General features: G+C 42.4%; 1 protein-coding gene across 11 annotated transcripts in view; it reads left to right on the forward strand.

Annotated features, from left to right (window-relative positions):
- LOC109496468 overlaps window positions 1–20,040 on the forward strand; it is a 348,709-nt gene that overhangs the window by 155,350 nt on the left and 173,319 nt on the right. For 2 of the 11 annotated variants that reach the window (XR_006592828.1, XR_006592830.1), the window contains exon 8: window positions 11,775–12,115. The exons of the other annotated variants lie outside the window; for them this stretch is intronic. The gene's annotated coding sequence lies outside the window, so the exon portion shown is untranslated. The remainder of the gene's footprint in view (window positions 1–11,774; window positions 12,116–20,040) is intronic. 11 annotated transcript variants of the gene reach the window in all.

Raw genomic sequence — 20,040 nt, forward strand, 5'->3', positions numbered from 1 at the left:
AGACATACTTGCAAAATACTGTGAGATATTCTGAGGAACACAGAGATGAGTTGGGGTCATATATAGGTAGATGAACAGTAATACAAAGTATATATAATTGAGAATGTGGGGGGCACCCGATTGGCTCTGTCTGAAGAGCATGTGTTCATCTCAAGGTCCTGAGTTTGAGCCCCTCATTGGGTGTAGAAATTACTGAAAACAGTAAAATAAAATAAACTCTCAAAAAATAAAAAATAAAGACTGCGTGTTCTGTAGTTGAAAGTATGTGGATGCAGCACTCTCTATATTTCAGTACTTACCTCCTAGTGTTGTTGTGACGGTTAATTTTGTGTGAACTTGACATGGCCACGGGGTGTCCATTTATTTGGTTAAACATTCTAAGGGTGTGGGGGAGAGGATTGCTGGATGAGACTAACGGTTGAATCAGTAGGCTGAGTGAAGGAGATGGCCTTCCCCGATATGCGTGGGTTCAACCAATCCTTTGAAGTCCTGAATGGAACAAAAAAGGCTGAGTAAGGGAGAAATGCTGTCTTTGGCTGATTGTCCTCACACTAGGACATTACTCCTGCCTTTGAACTCAGACCCGGACTGACACTTACACCCTCAGCTCTCCTGCTTTTCACGCTGTTGGGCTTGGACTATATCATGGGTTTTCCTGTGTCTGGATTTCTCAGCCTCTATGATCACATGAGCCAATTCCTTATAATAGATCTCTTGATCGATACAGATAGATGATAGATAGATGATCTATTGGTTCTGTTTCTCTGGAGAACTTGAATACAGTTGTTAAGTGAACAAACATAACTAACGTGAAGATCTGTTTTTTTTTTTTTTTTAAATTTTTTTTTTTTCAACGTTTTTATTTATTTTTGGGACAGAGAGAGACAGAGCATGAACGGGGGATGGGCAGAGAGAGAGGGAGGCACAGAATCGGAAACAGGATCCAGGCTCTGAGCCATCAGCCCAGAGCCCGACGCGGGGCTCGAACTCCCGGACCGCGAGATCGTGACCTGGCTGAAGTCGGACGCTTAACCGACTGCGCCACCCAGGCGCCCCAACGTGAAGATCTGTTTTTAATTGAAGCATAATTGGCATACAATGTGAGCTTAGTTTCAGGTGTTGGACATAGTGATTCATAAATTTTATATACAGTACTCAGTGCTCGGCACGACCCGTGTCGTCACTGTTAGCATATAATGTTACTACAATTAAAAAAAAATTTTTTTAGGGGCACCTGGGTGGCGCAGTTGGTTAAGCGTCTGACTTCAGCCAGGTCACAATCTCGCGGTCCGTGAGTTCGAGCCCCGCGTCAGGCTCTGGGCTGATGGCTTGGAGCCTGGAGTCTGCTTCCGATTCTGTGTCTCCCTCTCTCTCTGCCCCTCTCCCGTTCATGCTCTGTCTCTCTCTGTCCCAAAAATAAATAAAAACGTTGAAAAAATTTTTTTAATGTTTATTTTCGAGAAAGAGAAACAGAGTGCAAGTTGGGGAGGGGAAAAAAGAGGGAGACACAGAATCCACAGCGGGCTCCAGGCCTGCTAATCCCCTTCACCTCTCTCACCCATCTTCCTACACCCCTCCCCTCTGGCAACCACCAGTTTGTTTTCTGTATTCAAGTCGGTTTGGTTTTTTTTTTTTTTGTCCTTTTTATTTTGTTTTTTAGATTCCCCATGTAAGTGAAACCATAGAGTATTTTTCTTTCTCTGTCTGACTTATTTCACTTATCATAGCATCCTCTAGGTCCATCCATGTTGTCACACATGACAAGATCTCATTCTTTTTTGTGGCTGAGTGATATTACATCGTATATGAATATATACCACATCTTCTTTATCCATTCATCTATCCCTGGACACTTCGGTTGTTCCATATTGTGGCTCTTGTAAATAATGCCTGAATAAACATAGGGGTGCATATATCTTTACAAATTAGTGTTTTTGTTTTCTTTGAGTAAATACCCAGTCATCAAATTATTGGATCATATGATATTTTTATTTTTAATTTTTTGATTGAACCTCCATACTGTTTTCCACACTAGATGCAGCATTTTACATTGCCACCCACCAACGGTGCACGAGGTTTCACTTTTCTCCGCATCCTCCCCAACGTTTGTTATTTCTTGCCTTTTTGATACTGGCTTTTCAGATACTGATGATATCTCCTTGTGGTTTTGATTGGCATTTCCCTGATGATGAGTGATGTTGAGCATCTTTTCATGTGTCTGTTGGCCATCTGGGGGTCTTCTTTGGGAAAATGTCTATTCAGGCCCTCTGCCATATTTTTTTAAGTTTATTTATTTTTTGAGAGAGAGAGAGAGAGAGAGAGAGTCGGGAAGACCATCAGGGGAGGGCCAGAGAGAGAGGGGGACAGAGGACCCAAAGCAGGCTTCGCACTGACAGCAGAGAGCCGGTTGTGGTGCTTGAACTCATGAACTGTGAGATCATGACCTGAGCTGAAGTCGGATGCTTAACCAACTGAGCCACCCAGGTGCCCCCGTCCTCTTACATATTTGATTCGATTATGGGTTTTTTGGTGTTGAGTTGTATAAGTTCTTTATATATGTTGGATGTTATTGGCCCCTTATCAGATATGTCATTTACAAGCACCTTCTCCCATTTCAGTAGGTTATCTTTTGGTTTTGTTGATGGTTTCCTTCCCTGTGTAAAAGCTCTTGATTTCGGGGTAATTCCAGGAGTTTATTTTTGTTTTTGTTTCCCTTTCCTGAGGAGACATGTCCATAAATATGTTACTGAGGCTGATGTCTAAGAGATTAGCCTATGTTTTCATTTCACCGTTTCAGGGTTTCAGGCCTCACATTTGGGTCTTTAATCCATTTCGAGTTTATTTTTATGTATGATGTAAGCATGCGATCCGATTTCATTCTTTTGCATGTAGCTGTCCAGTTTTCCCAACACAGTTTATTAAAGCGATTGTCTTTGCTCTATCGTATATTCTTCCTCCTTTGTTATAGATTAATTGACCGTATACATGTGGGTTTGTTTTGGACTCTGTATCGTGTCCGGTTGATCTCTGTGTCTGATTTTGTGCCAGCACCCTTTTGATTACTTCAGCTTTGGAGTACAGCTTGAAATGTGGGATTGGAATACCTCTGGCTTTGTTTTTTCTCATGGTTGCTCTGGCTACGCAACGTCTTTTGTGGTTCCACACAAATTTTAGTACGATTTGTTCTAGTTTTGTGAAAAATGTCATCAGTATTTTGATAGGGATGGCATTGAATCTGTAGATTGCTTTAGTAGGATGGACATTTCAACATCATTAATTTTTCCAGTCCATGAGCATGGTGTATCTTTCCATTTGTTTGTGTTGTCTTCAATTTCTTTCCTCAGTGTCTTAGAGTTTTCAGAATAGAAGTGTTTCACTTCTTTGGTTACGTTTATTCCTAAGTATTTTCTTCTTTTTAATGCAGTTGCAAATAGGATTGCTTTCTTAATTTCTCTTTCTCCTAGCTTGCTATTAGTGTATAGAAACCCAACAGATTTCTGTGTATTAATTTTGTAGTCTGTAATTTTACTAAATTAATTTATTAGTTCTGATAGTTTTTTGGTGGAATCTTTAGGGCTTTTTTTCCTTACCAGTTTTGATGCCTTTGCCTTTTTTCCCTGATTGCTGTGACCAGGACTTCCAGTCCGTGTTGAATAAACGTGGTGAGAGTGGACATCCTTGTCTTATTCCTGACCTTGGTGGAAAAACTTTCTGAGTGTGATGTTAGCTGTGAGTTTTTTATAGTGCCTTTATTATATTGAAGTATGTTCTCTCTAAACCCACTTTGTGGAGAGTGCCCACAAGCACTGTTGTTCCTGGAGTAATCTCCCAGGATATTCCTGCCCCTCTGACCACGTACTAAGATTAGCCGGTAAATCTTCTTCACGTATACCCCAGGCACTTTCCAAAGTACTACTTCTGTGCTGTGTCTCAGACTGAGTTATTTAGTGTGCTGACTCTTTAAGAGCAAAGACTCGTTTTCTTATCACCCTCCAGCTCTTCTGGAGTTAAGCCCCACCGATTATTAAAGCTCCTGGAGTTAAGTCCTGCTGGTTTTCAAAGCCAGACTTTATGGGGACTCACTCTCCCAGTGTGGGTCTTGAGGGCTGGAAGCGTCTGGTGTATGTATGATCCCCTCGGTCCTCCAGGCCTGTGATGTCCATCCCATTTGTGATTAGTAACACCGGGGCTCTGTTCCCACCTGCGTCTCTGCCCCTCCTCCCCTTTCCAAGGTGGCCTTCTCTCTGTGACTAGCTGGGGAAGATCTGTTCTGCTAAGCTTCAGGCTGTTTCCAGAGGGGCTTGAAACAGATGCAGTTGTGGCCTCAGTGTGTCCGTGGCATGGCCACTCAGGAACCCTGTGCGCACAACTTCATGATCAACCTTGACCATACCCATTCTTGGCGGTTCGGGGATGTGGCTAAACAACCAAAATCATGGGATTATAGCAGGCCACCAGTGGCTTTATTTAGAAGAATAAGGATGTCATACACTCACCAGCAGTGTCTGAGATTTGAAGTTGCTCACAAACACTTGGTATGGTCAGGTTTACCTTTTTTTCCCAACCTCATGGTTGTATTTGGGTGTCTTATTGTGGTCTGAATTTGCGTTTCCCTGACTCTAAATGGAATTAAGCAGTTTTTCACATGCTCATTTTATTTGATTCCTTTTTTGTGCCGTGATTCCTTTCTTCTCCTGTGCCATGTTCTTTCTTTGCCGTGTTGGTAATGACTTTTGATAAAACTCTTAATGTTAACTTGTCAATCTCTTCTTTCATACTTAGGCTTTTAGTGTTCTGTTTAAGAAGTCTTGCCCTGCCGTAAGGTCATGAAGATACTCTCCTATGTTGACTTCTAAAGTTTTATTATTTTGCTTTACATGTACGATACAACTAGAAATTCTTTTTATGCATGGTTTGAGGTGAGATACTGCTGTTTCCTTTTCCCACATGACTACCCAGTTGTCCCAGCTTTGGTTATGGGAAAGACAGGTCTTCCCTTCCCTGCCGTGCCCTGTCTGTCATGAATCAAGTATGCATTCATGCTTGCATCTGTATCTGAGTTTTGTAATCTGTTTCCTTTTCCTAGTTATCTCTCTGTGTACTGACACAATAATTACTGTAGCTTTGTGATGAGTCTTGATACCTTATAGTGCAAGCTTTCCCATCTTGTTAATACTCTTACAGATAATTTTGTCGATTTTTGGCCCTCTGTATTCCCATATACATTTTAGAATAAGCTTGTCACATTCTATGAGAAAATTGGTTGAGTTCTTTATGTGTATATTATTGAATCTCTCGATCAGTTTGGGATAATTCACATATACTTATATATATGTATATGTATATGTATATGCATATGTATATGTATATAGACACACATGCACACAATACCAAGCCACCCAATCCATGAGTGACATATCATTTCACTTATTTCGATCTTCTTTAACTTTTCTTAATAAAATTAGAGAATGGATGTTTACATTTATTGCTAGGTACAAGATAATTTTTAATGATGAATAATATACTTTTGTTTTACTTTCCATTTGTTGATAGTACAAAGAATCATTTGATTATGTAATCAATATAATGGATTCTCAATGCTGATTTCATATCCAACAATCTTGTTACATTCGACCGATTTGTCTATTGAGCATTTTGGATTTTCCAGGTATATACATAGCGATATCATTTGTGAATGGCACTTTGATTTCCTCTTTTGTCCTTGTTTACAAGTGTATTTATTTTTTAAGTAAGTTTTTAGGGAGTGATGACATAGGGAGAAAAATACATAAATCGTAATTCTACAAGTTGATGAACCGTCACAAAGAAAACACATCCATGTGACCACCACTCACATCAAGAAAAAGACAATTCCCAGCATATCAGAAGCCTCCTCCATACCTCCTCACAGTTCTTAACCTAAGCATCTTCCCCAAAGTGACCAGTATCCTATTTTATAACACTGTAGCTTGTTTTCGCCTTTTTTGTAAACTCTATGTGTGTGCAAACTTAAGAGTACTTCATCGTTTTTAAAGATTAAAGTACTTAATCTTTTGTGTTGGCTTCTTGTTAAGTATCCATGATGTGTTCATTTATTTGTATGATGTATTCATTTATTTGTGTTGCTGCTGTGCGATATTCCATCGTAATCTAACATGTCGACATTTTGGTAGTTTCCAGTTGGGGGTTAATAAGAATAATGTTGTGATGAGCATCCTCATACACGTCCCTTGCTGTGCATATATACATGTTTCTGTTCAATAAAGCCTCCGAATGGGAATTCTAGGTTAACAGAACAAGGAAGAAAACACGTAAGATTGCAGTGACTACAGCGAAAGTGCTATGAAATAATGACTGAGATCCCAACAGGCCGAATGTCTTTGGACATGTGTAATCAGGTATCTACACGGCCGTGGAAAAACTGTGCCCGTGGCCCTGGCCATGGTGCTCAAGTAATTTGCCTGGTAACTGCATTGATTCAATAAATAAATAAGTATAGACGTCCTGTTAAGCCTGGTATGGTTTTAGACTGGGGATCCGACGATGACTAAAATGCAGTCTGTTACTTGAAGCTGCCTGCAGCCCAGCATAGGGTTCTTTCTCTAAAGGGCCTCTGTGGCTTCTCAAATGAGAAATACTAGCCCATCTACACTCCACGTGACTCCACGCAGATACTTCCTAGCCTATTATACCATCTCTAGGGATAGTCACAAATTGTTAAAGTTACTAATGATTTAAAGGGGGTCAGTGATAACACATAGAGAAACAAAATCATAATGCCAAGGTCAGTTCTTAGGGAAATTTAACAGAGCTTGGGAAAAATGTGAAATAAAGGAACAAGAAGTAAAAGAAAGGACGAGGAGACAGAAGAGAAAGCCTATGCTATTTTGATAAATATTTTAAAATATCAAGGAGATAATATTAATGAACTTTTTCACCATATGACATGTAAGAAAAGTGAAAAAGAGAAAAATACTCATATGATGATGGGTAGAAGTCAAAGAGAAATGGAAGATTATGTGTACTCAGTGTAGAGCCTATTTGAGTAGCATAAGCTTAGAAATTTCAATGTAATCTTAGAAATTGTACTTCTGGTTTCAAGGTCGCAATTTTTAGAGGAAAAAAGCCTCTTGAGTTCTCTCTGAAAAGTACAGAGGTCTGAGTAACTATTCACTGTTAGGTAACATTTGGATAAAATAGAATTTTTTAAATCCAAATTATTCAATAAATACATGGTTTTCATCCTGGAGAAAAAGGATCTCAACAGAATATGTTTAGGATCTAAAAACAATTCAGAACGAATTCAGAATCAGGTCTCCCACAGCCCAGAAAGAACATAGGATTAACACCAGAAGTCTTCAGGTCTGGTATTTGTTCTAACACCACCAACTTGTAAAATCACTGTAAGGAACTTGAACTAGGCATAGCGCTCCAAGAGGTTGTCATTTATTTTTTAGTCTCGGCAACTTTTGTCCTTACGTACAAAGTAAAGGGAGTAACAATGTCCTACAAATTTAGCGAATAAAAGCCGCTGTTGCACTGAAAGCTCAGACCCCTCAGTCCCTACCTCCAGCTACTTCCCTGGAAATTCTCCAGGTAGTACTTTCCTTCATTTGAGGAAGAAAGAACTGAAGGCCTGTAGTAGAGCACAAATTCAAAACCACCCTTACCAATCCCTCAGGCTCTTGGAATTGTCTCTGCCACTCATAGCCCACCGAACATAGTTGATGTGAGCTGTGGAAAATGTCACTGATGTATATTAAGTGCTTCTGAGTTCCCACTTTTACTCTCTAGTAATTGCTCAAAACTTCCCCAAGGGTTGATTTTGTTGATGGCATGGGTCCTTGTGTGAAAAACTTGCAGAATATATTCCTAAAACGTGCAATTCACTCTTGTATAGTGTTGGTGGAAATATAAGTTGGTGCCGTTTTTCTGAAGAGCAGTAGTCAATGTATATAGAATTTAAATGTACACATTCTTTGACGCCCAAAATGCTAGTTCTAGAAATTTATCTTACAGGTATACTTTCATATGTGCACAGAGATGTATGTTCGGTGATGTTTTTGCAGCATTTCTGTAATAGCAAGGGTATGAAACAAGATACGTGTCTATTCTCATTGGCTCAGTCGATTAGTGTCAATATCCTGCCATCTTTGAAACATACGAGATAAAGCCATATGTAATGGAAAGGAAAGAGGTAATGATGGCACATTTTTAAATAGATTATAGAACAGCCTGTGGGACCTGTATTTAGATAAGTATCCATGTATCCATTTATGTACTTCTATGTACAATAGGTCATATCCATTATCAGTGGATGTTTTGTTGGCGGTTAGGATTACGTGGGAGATGGTCACTTTCTACCTCGTATGCTTACCTATTGCTTGAATATTTAATAAAAAAGTCACATGAGTTCTATGATGTTAAAAAGAGGCCTCTCCCTTTTGAAAAAAAATTATTCTTTAAGGATCATTGTTCCAATTTGTCATGGCCATTTAAAAACATATCTTGTTTTACAGCCGCACATAAATCAGGAACACTGACAGGTATTCTCCTCGGTCCAGATCATCAGCTAAGATTTATTCACAAGATTGATCCTACCCATTTTGGCTTCTTCCCAGTCAACGGTCAGTGACTCCTTGGACCCCCCCCCCCCCCGGAGCACTGGGACACCATCCTGGCTCATACTGCACTCCCAAACCCCTCCCCCACCTACCATCTCCTACTTTGTATTGTTTCTAACCCACTAAGCCTTCTTTCCTTTCACTGTCGTTACCTGACTGGCTCCATGCGAGAGCCCATACCCTTCTACTTGCTCTTGGATCTCACAGTGATCCAAATGACATTAATATAAATACACCAAATATATAAGGTACCATCCCTGTGACACAGCTGTAATTCTTACCAAATATTTATGTTTTCACCCAACTCTCCTGGCCACCTTGCAACTGGGCAGAGCCAACACTGACTCGATCGGGGCAATGGACTGTCAACAAAAGTGACTATTTATGGCCTGAGACCATGGAAAGTTGCTTTGGGACTCTTAGCATTCTAGTCTTAGGATGATCTGGGACAGCAAGATGGTAGCGGACGGCTTCCTCTCTTCCAGCTTCTATATATCTTGCGGGCACTTCTCTTTGGGGAAATCGAATTCAAGCTCTGTTGACAAGAGAAAGTGGAAAATGGAGTTTCCAAGATTCCACCCCTGGGGTGTATATACCAACTAAAAGCCTTGCCCGTGACCGATAAATTTTCTTACACACAGAAGAAGAGGTCCAGGCTTGTTCTTAACAATAACAGCGCTCCCCTGTATCTGCATACCAGACTTCATTAAGCGGGCGAAGAATAGTGTGATGTTGTAACAAATGAGCCAGGAACTCACAGCAAAGAATGGTTACTCGTGAGATCATTGTTGAGACAGAAAATAGATGTTGAGAACAATTATACTGGAGAATCTGGGAGCACATCTTTTAAGTTTCCTGCCCCAGCTCCATAGCAACGTGAAAAGCATGTCTTCGATATATGCTAATCAAATCAAATAAAAGGTAATGATCGTACTTTAAACATAAGAGTGCAAGCTTTGTTTATCTTCTGTGCAGAATATTTTGGGTCTTGGAAATGAGATCATTTGCGATTCTGTCAAAATATGTGGCATCAGATTAGTCTTAATTTAGTTTCTGAACCAAACTAACGCTGGAATTGATCCCTTCTGCATCCTTCAGAGCAATTTTTTACTGTAATGTGTAAGCATTCGTGTGTCTCAGCCGCTACCCTTAGTGTTGACCATTTCAATAATAATAGAACGGGCTGTTCACTCATTATAAGGTGATAGGAATGTAATCAGTCATTTTTAGGTCTGCGTTGCACTCCTTCAGGCTTTGGAGAGGCAGCAGAGTAAAGCTCACTTTCATGTTTTTCTCCTTTCAAAGGGCTATTCAGCAATTTACATATTATTATGTTTGTAGGATCCATATCTGAGTATGGCCCTTCCTTATGTTAATTTAAACCGTTCTTTGCATGTCGTGTTACCCTCATCCTGGATGCAGGAGGGAATGCAGGGTATGGTGTCAGACCGTTTGGGTTTGAATCTGTCTTAACCACTGCTAGCCTCGTGACCTTGTCTTAACCCCTGCTAGCCATGTGACCTTGGGCAAGTTCCTTAATCCTTTACCTCTGTTTCTTCACCTGCTAAATGGGAACAATAGTACCTATCTCACAGGATCGCCGTGATTATTAAATGAAATAACACCCGTATAGCGCTGAGAACAATGCCAAGGGCATAGTAAGAGCTCTGTAATATTAGCAATGAGTATTGTCCAGTGACCGATTTCTCCCACAGGCCTGATCAAAACTGTTGTGCCGTCTCCTTGAAGCTCTCTTATTCCCTACACCGGCAGGGGCTGTAAGAATCTCTCTGTGTATCATGGTGTGAGATTGATTTGGTGACTTGAGTCACATACTGATTGCCAGGACACATTATTTCATCTGAAAAGTAAATGAAAGGATCCCATTTACGGTAGCACCAAAAACAATAAAATGCTGGGGCGCCTGGGTGGCACAGTCGGTTAAGCGTCCAACTTCAGCCAGGTCACGATCTCGCGGTCCATGAGTTCGAGCCCCCCGTCAGGCTCTGGGCTGATGGCTCGGAGCCTGGAGCCTGTTTCCGATTCTGTGTCTCCCTCTCTCTCTGCCCCTCCCCTGTTCATGCTCTGTCTCTCTCTGTCCCAAAAATAAATAAAAAATGTTGAAAAAAAAAACAATAAAATGCTTAGGAATAAGTTTAACCAATGAAGGGAAATTCTGTTCCCTGCAAACTGTAAGACCTTAATGAAAGAAATTGAAGAAGACACAGATAAATGGAAAGGCATCCATTTTATGTTTAGGAATTGGAAGAATTAATATTGTCAAAATGCCCATACCACCCAAAGCCATCGTGGATTCAGTGTAAACCCTATCAAGATTCCAAAGGCATTTTTTATTTTTTATTTTTTAAAATTTTTTTTAACGTTTATTTATTTTTGAGACAGAGAGAGAGACAGAGCATGAACGGGAGAGGAGCAGAGAGAGAGGGAGACACAGAATGGGAAGCAGGCTCCAGGCCCTGAGCCATCAGCCCAGAGCCGGAGGCGGGGCTCGAACTCACGGACCGCGAGATCGCGAGATCGTGACCTGAGCCGAAGTCGGACGCTCAACCGACTGAGCCACCCAGGTGCCCCTCCAAAGGCATTTTTTACCGAAGTGGAAAAAGCGATTCTAAAATCTGTGTGGAATTACAAAAGGCCCCACATTGCCAAAGCCACTCTGAGAAAGGAGAACAAAGCAGGAAGCATCACACGTGGTGATTTCTGATAAAACTTACCAGCCGTCTTGGGCAGAAAGTGCTTGGCAAGTGCTCTGCAGGCTGGATTATTTCCCCCACACAAAATGGAGGCAGAAGGCTCATCGACTTACACGCACTTTCCCAGACACGGCGGGCTCTCTCGCTCCCCCGTGGCTTGACATGTGCGGCTTCTCTGTCTGCAATGTCCTTCATCCTTTTTATCTGGGTAACTCCTACTTCTCCTTGAAAACACAGGTTAAACATTGCCTCCAGATGAAAAAGAATGAACAACGTTGCAGACAGAGAAGCCATACCTGTCAAGCCATGGGGGAGCCTAGTACCCAGTTACGTGAGCTAGCCATCTGCGTCCTCCCCCCCCCCGGATCTCTGTATACTCCTCTGTCCTTGCATTTATTTACGACTTTGACACCATTTTCTTGTCTCCATCCATCAGCAGCCTATCCATTCTTTCGGTGCGAGAACTTTTGCCTTTATTGCCTACATATGGAAAAATGGTCTTGTGGAACAAAGTCAAATGTCATTCACGAATGAATGAATCAGCATATGTCTACCAAACACATCATTCCTGTATCTGGATTTGTGCATATCAGAGAAGGAGGATGCATGATCGAAGCAATGAAGAACGTTTAATCCTCATTAGAGCGAGAAGGCACGGACATGTGAAAATGCAGACGTGAAAGCCACTGTATCAGCACCTGCTGCAGTATGGCTCTGTGATACGCAGCCTCAAAAATCTCAGTGATATAAAGCAGCAAGCGTAATTTTCACTCAAAGGTATGTTGTTGTGCCTGTCAGATTCAGGATTCTCTCTCTGATTCAGATCTGACCTCCCAGCCTCTAACCCGGGCATGATCTTCTCATGGGGCATCCCTGGAACACAAGAAGGCAGCCAAATCCTCAACATACGCTTAGGCTTCTGCTCACATTCCATTGGCCAATGCAAGTCACGTGGCAAAGAACAGCATCCGGAGAGGAGGAAATAGTATTCTCAACCCATGGCGGGAGAGGTAGGGAATGAATATTTGCCGAATGGTAAGTGATCATGCAGGGTATCAGAATATCCATCCTAAATGCTTGGTAATGCCACTAATGCTCCAGATGCTCAAGGGAGAGAAAGATTTCTTACCCTAAAAATGGGTAAGATTGCATTAGACTGAGTGGGAGAAGGGCAGCATTCTGGAGCGGAGGGACTGAAAGAGTGGAGAGGTGGGCCTTCCGAAGCACAGCTCAGTGTGTGGAAGATGAGCTGAGCGCTGTTAAAAGGGGACCAGCAGGGGAGACGACAGAAGTTCGGATTTCTCCTTCAGCATTTGTTCAGCTATTGAACCATTTGGAGCAATTAGGCGACGTGACTCCTTTGCCTTTAAAAGCAGCCTCTCCGGGGCGCCTGGGTGGCGCAGTCGGTTAAGCGTCCGACTTCAGCCAGGTCACGATCTCGTGGTCCGGTAGTTGGAGCCCCGCATCAGGCTCTGGGCTGATGGCTCAGAGCCTGGAGCCTGTTTCCGATTCTGTGTCTCCCTCTCTCTGCCCCTCCCCCGTTCATGCTCTGTCTCTCTCTGTCCCAAAAATAAATAAACGTTGAAAAAAAAAATTTTTAAAAGCAGCCTCTCCGCCCCCAGATAGGGACGGGACTAGCTCAGGCTGGCTTAGCAAAATAGAATAACTGGGAAAGTCAGTAGGCCGGGACGGGAAAACGGAGGCTCTGTGGGAGCCATGCATGGCCACGTCACATCCCATAAGTCTAATGAGAGGAGCCTGCGTGCTGTTAAAAAGTGGATTCAGAACTCCCACTGTCACCCCTGGAACACACCGGGACATAGGATCCCTGCCGTACCATCTGCAAAGTACAGTCTTAAGAAATGCCCGCTCTTGTGCACCTGTCCCAGAGTTCACCCTTGGGGTGGATGCGCCTCCTTCGTTGAGCTGAGGCCACCTGTCCCTATCCTGGCCATAGGGCCTGCTGGGAAATCAAATATCTGGCGTGACAGCATTTATACTGAGACATAAGGCCCCACTTCCCATTAGTAAGGCAGAAAAGTCTCCCAGAACGGGAAGTGGATTGATTAGAAGCTGGAGGTCCAAACAAACAGGCACTGACCTCCACCCTGGAAAACTTTCCCACACCTTTTTTTTTTTTTTTTTTTTTAACTCTTAACACACCCGTTACCAGCCTCACACCTGCCTCCTCTGAGATCCCGGAGCACTTTGTATTAGAGCTAGCTACTCCTTACATGTGTGTCTCATGCAGCTTTGGATGTTCAGAACGGGCGTTTGTCTCCCTGGCCCGCTTGTAAGCAGCGTGGGGGCCGTGACCACGTGTTATATTTCTGTGAGCCCACAGTGCCGCGCTCGGGTAACTAACTGGTCGTGGAGAGCCCCCGTGATTTGGATTCATCACTGAAAGGGCCCCGGGATCGTGATGTTCTCATAAGATAACGTTTTAGGCTGGCAGTAAGAAAGGTCTGAACCGGGTGTTGGGGTGGAAGGAAGAGACAGATGGCAGGCAGTAAGAAAGCGTCTTCCCCGCAGCTCCAAAGCCCAGCCTCCGGTGCCGGCTCATCAGGAGCTTGGAACGGGCCACGGTGGGAACATTTACACCGCAGATTCTGCAAATGCTAAGGATCTGGGCTTTATTTCTTTTCAGGGAGCCAGTTGTTAAAAATTTACCAGCCTGCCACTTCACTAAGGAAAAAAGAAAGGCTCCCTGTTAACGTCTTTCGCCTTGGAAACTCATCTTCGGCGCTTTAGACCCTACCCCACGTGTGTTGTCCGGATTTTGAATATGACTCTGATGTGGATCTTTCGATGTGGATAATTTTTGAAATATTTCTTAGTGCTTCTTTTTGAGAGAGAGAGACAGAGCACGAGCGGGGGAGGGGCAGAGAGAGAGGGAGACACAGAATCCGAAGCGGGCTCCGAGCTGTCGGCACAGAGCCCGACTCGGGGCTGGTAAGTGACAAACCACGAGATCATGACCTGAGCCGAAGTCGGACGCTTAACTGAGTCACCCCGGCGCCCCTAGATAGGAATAATGTTATGTGCTTGCAAAGAAGCAGTAGGAATGCAGGAGAGGAGAGGCGAGTTTATATATTCATAATTTGGTAAGTAGACCTTTTGGGTTAGTTTGGCTTTTTTCTCCCCAAATTCGTGTTTACATTCCAGTTAGATAACCTACAGCGCAGTATTGGCTTCAGGAGTAGAACCCAGTGACTCATCACTTCCGAACAACACCCAGTGCTCATCCTCACAAGTACCCTCCTTTTGGGTTAGTTTGTAAGCTGCTCAGAGCAGAACCTATAATGACACCTGAATGACGATTTAATCAGTGTGATCTAATTTGCGGGAGATAGCTAGCTAGGCAATAAAGACCCGGAAAAAAAAAAAAAAACACACCAGAATAACAGCTAAGAGCGAATTCCTAGCTCAGTCTTCATCCACTGCCCTTACACCCCTCTTGACTAGACAGCTTCCGTCATTAAGGTGGGTATTCGCGCCTCACGAGGGAGAGACGATGAGCCATTTAATTCTGTGCGCCAAGGACAGCCAAGGCCCTGCGCCTCCAAATGAACACCGGTGTTAAGACCATGGAAGACAACTCCCCTCGAGTAGAAACTACTCTATGCCTCTCCATGTGAACTGTTTGATTCTGTTACAGCTTTGTAACCTTCTTGTTCAAATGTTAATGAGACGCTTTTCAGCCTCCCATCAGAGCCGGGACCTGCTCAGCGAAAGCCTCACCGCTAACTGGTGGCCTCCTGCTGTGTTCTCGCCGGGCTGTGCGGGCCCCCTGTTGCCCTGTGTCTGTCAAAGGGAACAATGCAGAGGGGTCCCCAAACGACTGTTTTGGCCAGTGTTGAGTGCCAGAGTGGCAGTGTTTCCCTTTGTGAGATGAAGGACGCTTGCACTTAAAAGTCTTTAAGAAGAAATATCGAGGGCAATTTCTGTAAAAACTTCAAATTAACTGTGGGGTTTTTTTTTCCCCATTGTGCTGCATCTGGTTTCTGTAGAATGAATCTTGTTGATGCCAGTTTCAAGGTTGCTATTCTTTGTGCTTTTAAACCAAGGTCAAGCTAGAGGCAGCTCAGAGGCCTTGAGATTGTCATTGACAAGGAAAATAGAAGCTTTATAGCTCGGGCGCTAATTAATCACTTCTAGAATCGTAGAAATAGGAAAAAAATATATACACCAAAGTTTGCGTGTCGACCGCGAATAGAAAATTTACTTTGTGATCTTGTGCATGTATTTATGTATGTATCAGCATGCTTTACAGCACTTTAAAATATATGCTCTGTAACGAGATAAGTTGTAGTCAAGGCTGCCCCGGCAAGATGTCTGAAGTTTCAGACTTAGCCGTCTCAATTAAAATATAGCTGTATATTTAGAGGTAGCCTCTAAATCCAAAACCCAAAGTAGACAAACGGATTAGCTGGTCTGGAGAAAACAGTGGCATTCCAGGTAGCAGAAAGAGCACCTGTTCAAGAGGGGAAAAATATCTCGAAGGGATTAGAATCATTTGGTTGTGTCTGGAGTTTAGCATTCGAGAGAGAAAAAAAAAAAAAAACTGGTGGAAGACGAGGTTCTGAACCCAAAGCCATTGAAGGGATTTCAGTAAGGGATTATATCGAGGTTTGTGTTTTAGAATGATCGCTCTGCCCGTGGAATTGGGAATGTAACCGAGCACAGGAAGACTGGACGGAGGGAGATCAGACTGCTACAGCTATCAAAGCGCAAGGGGATGCTGGTCTGAATTAAAATGGTGGCAGAGAGATAGAGAAAAGGCGGTCTGATGTGATCAGTGATTAGTCTGGAATCAGCAAAACTGGTGATAAATCGTACGTGGAAGGCAAGGGTGAGATAGGCCTATGCCAGAGTTTTCAACTGTAGCCCTATTGATATCTTGGACCAGAACATTCCTTAGTTTGGGGCTCTGGCCTGTGCATGTAGTGTTGTATAACATTCCTTGTCTCTACCCACTGAATAACAGAAGCCCTCTCCCCCTAGCTGTGACAACCAGAAATGTCCCCAAACATGGCCAATATCCCGGGGCGGGGGTGGGGGGCGTGGGGGGGGGGGGGACAAAACTGCCCCTTGTCAAGAACCAATTGTCTATTTCAATGTCATTGTTTTCCAGCCTCGGGTCCACATTAGAATCACCTGGAAAGCCTTTGTTTTTGTTTATAAGTCTATTGTGGTTCTTCTCTGCCTAAAAGCAGATTTCATCAGGCAGCAACAACCACTATTTTTTTATGTTTATTTATTTATTTTGAGAGAGAGAGAGGGAGGGAGGGAGGGAGACAGAGAGGGCCTGAACCGAAATCCAGAGTTGGTCGCTCAATTGACTGAGCCACCCAGGCGCCCCACCTGGGAAGCTTTTTAAACACACGGATGCCCTGCCCTCATCTACGACCCATTAGATCAGAATCTCAGCGTGAGACCTGGACATGGCTGTTTTCTGAAATAAATTCTAACGTGCAGCTCAGCTTGAGAGCGCTGCTGATAGAGGATAACATTTAAACGTAATAAGCTAAGATTCACCTGCTCTGCAAACACCACATTTTTGGTTAAATTTTCACCATTTTGAAGTAAACTTGTTTCAATGTCCTCCTCCTCATAGTGAGCATAATGTCAAAAATGTCCCCTTGTGACTCAGAGCCATAATTATGAACACTCGTACATATTAATGTACAATCTTTAAAAACTGCTATTAGTCGTTATTCCGTGGCTGGAGTGTCTAACCCATACACCAGTTAGCCCAAGAGTATGATTCGTTGCTGGTGTTATCTTTCTTTTTGGCGACCTCTGGCAAGTCCAAGAAATTACGGACATCGAAGGGTTGTTTCTTGTTGTTATCAACGTTTCTATATCTGTCTCTTCCCTTGCCCTCAGTCAGCAACCTTTGTCTCCTACACTTCATATGGCAATTTGGGATTTTAGTCAGTTGTAGACTGAAAAACCTTCTAAACCGGATTATTATAACTGACCTAAGTAATAGCCAACATGGCTTTCAGGAAGAGGTTAAGAATATCTTCATCAGAGGGGCGCCTGGGTGGCTCAGTCATTTAAGCGTCTGACTTCAGCTCAGGTCATAGTCTCACAATTCGTGGGTTAGAGCCCCACACTCTGTCTTTCAAAAACGAATAAACGTTAAAAAAAATTAAAAAAAGAATATCTTCATCAAAGTAAAGCAATAATATTTATACATGGAAAGTTTCCCAACTCATTCTAAGAGTTTAGTATAAGGCACATATCAAATTCAGGTATTGTCTCTCTCTCTCTCTCACACACACACACACACAAAGTGAATACATTCATCTATCAATGTAGATGCAAAAATATGAATAAGACATCATCAAATACATTTTTAAAATAACTGTAGACTGTTATTTTAATAATAAAATGATTCAACATTACAAAGTGTAAGAATGAAATATAATACATTAAAAGAAAAAAGGAGAAAAGGCATATGACCATCTTTACTAGAGGTTGAAAATGTCATAAAACTCAACAACAATTTTTGTTTTTAGAAAATACTAAACTAGGGGCGCCTGGGTGGCTCAGTCGGTTGAGCGTCCGACTTCGACTCAGGTCATGATCTCGCGGTCCGTGAGTTCGAGCCCGGCGTCAGGCTCTGTGCTGACCGCTCAGAGCCTGGAGCCTGTTTCGGATTCTGTGTCTCCCTCTCTCTCTGACCCTCCCCCGTTCATGCTCTGTCTCTCTCTGTCTCAAAAATAAACGTTAAAAAAAATTTTTTTAAATAAAAAAAAAATTAAACTAAACTTCCTTAATCTTTGAAAATATTTCAAACATAAGAAAAATATTAAAAACTCCCTGATTAGTTAAGAACAAGACAAAAATATGCCTTCTGTCAGTTCTGCGATTCAACATTCATTTAGCACTTGCAGCCAAAGTTAAAAAAACTCGGAAGAGAAATATGAGGCATAAATGCTGGAAGGGAAAAAGCAAGATAGCCATAATTCACACTGGATATTTTTTCTTCCTAAAAATACAAGAAAATCAAGTAGTAAGAAATTGCTATGAATTTTAAAATGAGTTCAGGAAAGTAAGATAATTAGAAAAAACCCTTAATTTTCTAATGTACTGCTAATAATTATGAAATATAACACAAAAGACCATATTAACACCAGCCAATAGCCATAACATGTGTAAGATTTAAATAGGGAAAATGATACAATTTCACTGACAAAGAGGAAAGAATTTCTGAATAAAGGAATCTAGATAACACGTGCTTGAAGGTAAGGCTCAGTACTCTAAAAAGATCATTTCTTCCAAAATGAACCTAGGGACACCTGGGTGGATCGGTTGTTTAAGCGTCAGACTCTTGATTTCGGCTCAGGTCATGATCTCACGGTTGGTGGGATCGAGCCCTATGTCGGGCTCTGTGCTGACAGTGCAGAGCCTGCTTGGGATTCTTTCTCTCCCTCTCTCTCTCTGCCCCTCCCCTGCATATTCATTCATCCATTCATTCATTCATTCTCTCTCTCTCTCTCTTCCCCCCCCCCCCAAAATAAATAGAGGGACATTTTTTTAAATTTTTTTTTCAACGTTTATTTATTTTTGAGACAGAGAGAGACAGAGCATGAACGGGGGAGGGTCAGAGAGAGAGGGAGACACAGAATCGGAAACAGGCTCCAGGCTCCGAGCCATCAGCCCAGAGCCTGACGCGGGGCTCGAACTCACGGATGGCGAGATCGTGACCTGGCTGAAGTCGGACGCTTAACCGACTGCGCCACCCAGGCGCCCCAATAGAGGGACATTTAATAAACAAACAAACATTTTAAAAATTAACCTAAGTAAATAAATGAATAAATAAAAATAAAAAAAAATTAACCTAAACGGCCAATGCAGTCCCAGTCACTGTACCCATTAAATGTTTAATGAATCTTGAAGTTTACCAAAAAAATTTTTCTCAAGGTCATTAGGAATAGAAAATATACAAAAATAAAAATAGATATTTTTTAAATTATAGGAACTTGCCGTATATGTATTATATATAATGTAAAGGATCAAAATAATGTGATATTGGGGCACCTGGGTGGTTCAGTTGGTTGAGTGTCCCGCTCTTGATTTTGGCTCAGGTCATGATCTCACAGTCATGGGATCAAGCCCTGTGTCTGGCTCCACAGTGAGTGTGGAGCCTGCTTAAGTTTCTGTCTGTACTTCTTCCCCTCTCCCCAACATGTGCACTGTGTCTCTCCCTCTAAGATAAATGAAGGGATGAATGAATGAATGAATGGAATGAATGAATGAATGAATAAATAAGAAAAATATCATGTGATATTGGTAGAAGAATAAACAGTAGATCCTAGAAAAGAATACAGCACAGTCCCATCTCATAAGGGAATTTTTTTATATGTTGAAGTTTCAAATCTTCTAATCTGAACCAGCAATCCTGATTCCAGAAATGGCCATTCTTGCCTGTTTCCCCTGCCCGAAAGAGGCAGGGGTGCATGTGCCCCTTCAAATCAGCATTTATGTATCGTTTAGATAAATACCTAGTAGTGAAATTGCTGGGTCGTAGGATAGTCGTGTTTTAAATTTTTGAGGAACCTCCCTAGCGTTTTCCAGAGTGGCTGCATCGGTTTGCATTCCCACCAACGGTGCACAAGTGTTTCGTTTTCTCCACATCCTCGCCAATCCTCGTGGTTTCTTGTGTTGTTCATGTTAGCCATTCTGACAGG

Source organism: Felis catus, chromosome X, assembly GCF_018350175.1.
Source record: "Felis catus isolate Fca126 chromosome X, F.catus_Fca126_mat1.0, whole genome shotgun sequence".
Lineage (NCBI taxonomy): Eukaryota > Metazoa > Chordata > Mammalia > Carnivora > Felidae > Felis > Felis catus.